This window comes from Urocitellus parryii, chromosome 1 (assembly GCF_045843805.1).
Source record: "Urocitellus parryii isolate mUroPar1 chromosome 1, mUroPar1.hap1, whole genome shotgun sequence".
NCBI lineage: Eukaryota > Metazoa > Chordata > Mammalia > Rodentia > Sciuridae > Urocitellus > Urocitellus parryii.
In genome coordinates this window covers 257,049,461-257,054,819 of record NC_135531.1, presented here as the reverse complement: position 1 = coordinate 257,054,819, position 5,359 = coordinate 257,049,461, and the positions used below count along the sequence as shown (strand labels likewise).

The 5,359-nt window shown below is 41.7% G+C and overlaps 1 pseudogene; it reads right to left on the bottom strand.

Annotated features, from left to right (window-relative positions):
- Positions 1-667: 667 nt before the first annotated feature.
- LOC144253289 (thyroid receptor-interacting protein 11 pseudogene) lies at positions 668-4,957 on the bottom strand (annotated as a pseudogene).
- Between the last annotated feature and the right edge of the window lie 402 nt (positions 4,958-5,359).

Here is a 5,359-nt window from a genome sequence, read left to right as displayed (position 1 = left end):
ATATTTAACATCTAGAAAACTGAATTAATGTGAAGTGAGTTTTCTATAGAAATGGTATTAAGTAACATGGATAGGGGTCATAGTATTTGGATTCAAAGAATCTTAGAATTTATCCAAGAAACTTCATGTTCAGGCTCTCCCCGTTCTAATTTTCTTTTACTTGTTGTACAAGGTTTTCTTTGATCAACTAAAAATTCACAACGTTTTGCAATATCATATTTGGTTTTCATATACTCTAAATCGGAGATATATATCCTTTTCTTAAGGGTTGGATCTTTCTTCTTCCTTGTTCATTAAATGCATCATTTTTATTTAATGCCATTAAATTTATCAAATATAATCATTAAAAAAAGAGGTTGGAGCTAATGTTTCACTAAAGCTACTCTGTACAGTTGCTCTCAAAAGTACATCAGAATTGAAGCCTGGTGATGATTAGCTGCTACAGTGGAACAAAATTTTATAAAGAAAAACTGCTACAGCAAACAAAACAAATTTTTAAAAACTGTTATAACAAAAAAACACACAACAACAATAAAAATACCTATTAGCTATATACCTATATATACCAGTGTTTTTCCTTTCTCTTTTTGTCTACAAATACATGAGTTTTCCCAAAGGCCACTCTGTAAAAAAAGCACAAAGTGTTTATAAAGTCTTCTTTAGAGTGTTAAATCATCTCTGGATGAGATTGACTTTGCTTTAGAAGGTGCTCTAGTACAACTGTGGCGCTGTTGTCCGGGGACACTGGCAATGGTGTAAAGGTGGGCATGAAATCTGCGATGGGTTTAAAAAGAGGATGCCCAGGTCCACCAAGACCAACTCCAGCTAGGTTACTAAGAGGCACAGCTGCCGAACGGGGAACCAAGAATGGATTCCCGTTGGTGCTTCGACCACCTCTGAATTTGGCTGCCTCTTTAACACTTCCTGGCACATTGCCACCTTGCTCTCTCCTTCCTGGTGAGTCTGGACAGTCCATGGCATGAGCAGAGAGTTTGGGTGGTGGAACAGAGGGATGAGATTCCATTTCCAGAAATTTGACAAAGAGTTCTGAAAAAGAACTATGAAGCCCAGGTTGTTGATTTGGTGTCATAGGTATGTTGGGGACACTTTTCGATGCCCCGCCAAGCCAACTAGCCATCCACTTAGAAACACCACCAGAATCTTCACTCAACAACTGCTCCATTTCCTGCTTTGGAATGTCCAGGATGCTTCCCATTAACTGTAAGGCTTCTCGGCGTTTACCTTTGGGTGTACGGAAATGACCTATAAAAAGATTTCTCATGAGGACTTTGTCCACTTTTCCTTCTGGGCTGTTTGTCAAAGTCGACAGTTTCTTTTGTGCCTTGTCCAACATTTCTTTTCCGAGCTCGTTTTGTCTTTTAAGTTCTTGGATCTGTTGTTCCTTCCGATCCAACTCTTCTGTAAGTCTGGAAGCAGAATGCAACATAGCATTTGTTTCCTCCAAACGTTCCTGCAATGATGATACTTGTCCTTCTAGTTTTTCTGCCTTGTTCTTCCATTCTGCTATCGACTGTTTTTCTTTTGCTAATTCAGCAGAATGCATTGCTTTCTCTTCTTCTTGGAAGTGTTCTAGAACTCTTTGAAGGTTAGTTGATGACAGGGCATACTGCCTAACTCGTGCCTGGGAGATCGAAAGCTGCAATGCATTCTCATCCCTCTGTTGAGAGACCAACCTCAACTGTTCTTGCAGTGACTCTATCTGGAGGCTAGCTTGATGACTTGCCTTAGAAGATGACACTAGCTTCTCCTCCAAAAGCGTGACTTCCTTTCTCAGTTTCATCTCTTGGTCTTCTGCAGCCAAAATGTCCTGCGTGTAAGACTCTTCTGATTCCAAGAGATGGCTGCTTAGCCTTTCTAGCTCCCGGTTCAAGCGTAGTTCTTTGTCACGGAACTCTTGAACCTCCTGCCGGAGAGTACTGTTTTCCATCTGTACTTGTTTGAGTGCTACGATGACTTGGTCTCGTTCTTGCTGAAATATAACTGTCTTCTCCTGCATTTTTGCAACTGCATTGGAAAGCTGACTTTTTTCTTGTAGCAGTTGCTCAAAAGCAAGAGCTTTCTCCTTCATTGACTCACACTCCAGTTCTTTTTCTCCCAGCCTCACAGAGAACTTCGAGCTTGTCTCTTGTAGTTCTTGATACTCCCTTTCCTTTTCTGTGGATGCTACTCTCAATTTTTCATTTTCCCCTTTTAATTTAGAAAAGTCCACTTCGAAAATCAATATTCTCCCCTTTAGGTCTATTACTGTTTGCTTCAACAACTCCTTTTCCTTCCATAGGTCACACTGTTCACTTCCACTTTCTCTATTGAGGCTTTTTACATTTGTTTCTTGAAAAATATCAGAATTCTCTGTTTGAGCATCGAGTCTTTCTCCAGGCACCTGGGATTGTATTTGTTCAATCGTTTTCTGCAAGTTCTTAATTTCCTCATCTTTTTCTAAAAGTAACTGGATATGCGCAGCATTCAGCTGCTCATATTGGTGTTTAAGGTCATCCATTTCCTTCTTCTGCTCCTGTAAAGACTGAAGGAGTCGCGTTTTACGCTTGTTTTGATTTGTGATTATCTTTTGATGGTGTTTAATTTCATTTTCCAGATGATTTTTGACTATTTTCAGTTGAGATACCTCCGATTCTACTTCTGGGATACCATCAAGGGTTTTAGGCTCAGCCACAGGGACAGCTCGATTCTGCTGTTCCTTAAGGCTCTCCAGTTCTTTTTGCAGATGGTTGTTTTCTGCTGTCATGGAGCCAAGACTTCTGTCCTTTTCTTCTATGGTTTGCCTTAAAGTTTCATTTTCTCTTAAGGCCTGAGAACACTCATCTAAATCCTTTTGTAGTTTTGAACATTTTTCTTCGAGTTTTTCAATAAAAACTTCTTTCTCCTTTATAAGTTGTATCAATTGCTTCTGTTCTTCCACATGAGGTTCCAAAATTTCCTCAGTTTCTTTTGGATCAGTAGTCATTGGTTCAATATTCTTTTTGAGTCCTGCTATTTCAAAGTCCTTCTCTTGCTTGAGTGGAACTACACAATCAGGTTTCAGCTGTAAGGCAGAGGTATTCAAATGAGATGCACTGGAGAGTTCCTGAATAGTCTGCCTGTCGTTCTTTGCTTCTTCCCACAGTCTTTTTTCTGCCTGGTGCAGTTCCGCTTCTATCTCTTCTTTGTCTCTTATTAGAGTCTCCTTGACAGTGTCTTTTTCTTGAGACACTTGATTGTTAGCAGCAATGGATGCTTCCAACTTACGTCTTACATCTTTACATGGTAAAATCAACATTTCATTCTCCTTTTTGAGATCAACAGGAACTTTCTTTGAATTTTCATTGAGCTCTTCTACTTCTGAAAGATTTTGCCTTAAGTTGCTCACTTCAGCTTCCTGTTCTTGAAGCAAGTCATCCTTCACATTACTGTTAGAGTCTTCATTCAGAGAACTTTGGAACTTACTCTGACATCCAGACAGCTCACCTTCAGTTTTTCTAATGTGTTCCTTAAGCTGAAGGTTTTCCTGCTGGATGTTTAAGCTACTTTGTTGTGACTTATTTAGCTGATCTACTAAATCTTCTACTTGATCTTCAAGCTTCTGCTTGGTTAAATGCAAATCCCTGAGGCTCTGTGCATTCTGAGTTAACTTCTCCTTCTGCACATGCAACTCTTGGGATAGGTTCATTTTATCATCCTCAAGTTGATGAACTCTCTTTTTTTCATCATCTAGATCTTGTTTCAATTTCTGGATGACAAGGTCTCCTTCTTTTCCTTGTTTTGATAGCTCATCTTTTATCAAAATCATGTGCTTTGTAGCTTCCTGATTCTGATGGTCCAGTTCTTCTAACTCAGCTATCAGCATTTTCTTTTCATGGATACTCTGATTCAGTTCTTCCTCCTTTGCCTTCAAGTGAAGTTTTAAGTCATGTAATTGGACATTCACATTCATGTCTGTTGAAGCTGTGTTTTCAACGACTTGAGAGTCACAGCTCAGTTTTGACAGTGTTATCTGAAGTTCCTCCTTTTCTTGACTCAATGATGACTTCTCTTTTTCTAAAGCTTCCACATGCATTTTAAGTTTCAGGTTGTCTTCAGCAAGACTCTGATCCTGGTTTAAATCATGTAGTCTCATTATTTCCTTTTCAGCATCAGACAGGGCTCGTTGTAGCCTCAACACTTCTTCCATTGATGAAGAATTTTGTGGAAGGATTGTTCCCTTTTCTGCCACAGTAGCACTCTGCTCCAAAACTGACACTTCAGGCTGATGATCATCTAGGTCTGGACTTGGGTTTCGTTCAAGAGTCTTGATAGTATTTTGCAGTTTGGAGATTTCACTGGGGTCAGAATTCTGTGTTCCCTGAGCCTCAGCAATATGCCTCGAATGGCCAACTTTAGATTCAAGTCTCGAAACTTCAACTGACAATGTGTTTATTTCTTGGTGGGACAAAATTAGGTCACTATAGTCCATGTCATCATCATCAGAAAAGGCTGAAAAATCACTACTGATCTGGGAACCCAATGGAGCCAGTGCAGTGGTTGTTGGTACACCACAAGCTCCTGAACCTACCCATTGAGCAGCTGCCTGGAGGTTGAACACTTGATCTTGCAGTGCCATCTGTCTACCTTTCAGATGGCTGATCTCTACCTCCTTCTGTTGCAATTGATTTCCATACCTTGGACACTGAGGATTTATTTGCAGCTCTGATGCTTCATGTTTTTCCTCCAGATCAGTACAATACTTTTGAGGACTTTCACTCTCCGATCTTAGTGGAGAATTACTAGCTTCCATTTCCTTTCTCCCACAATCAGGTAAACCTGCTGCTCTGTCTCCTATGTCATCCAGAAGCATTCCCCTGGTGAACCTGGATACATGGTCGGTGAGAGAAGGCAAGCTGCTTCCCACCTGCCCCAAGAAGTTGCCCAAGCCTGAGCCCAGGCCTCCAAACCAGGACGACATCGCCACCACATTAGGGAGCCAGCGGACCAGCTCCGAAAACCGCGTCCAGCACCATCCACTTCTCTCCTCAGAACAGCCTCAAGCGTTGCTGGGGTCCATTATGACTCCAGAAAGTCTCAGAATTCCGAGAATCGCGGGGCTCCGCCAACACCAACCGCCTTCTTCTGCCTGTAAAAGCAGAGGCCTGTCGTGGTCTTTGACCAGGGACTGGCAGCCAGTGGCACAGTCACCCCTCACGCCCCACCCCCAGGGGCCTCTGCATCTTCCCTGGACTTTCCTGTCAGCGATTGGCTCCAGGATTGGGGAGGGCTGGCTGGGAGGAGCTAGAGATACAGGAAAGTGTTCTAGTCTGAGTCCAAAGGCGGTGTGCTCAGGAACCACCAAGAATCAATGTTGTAGAGG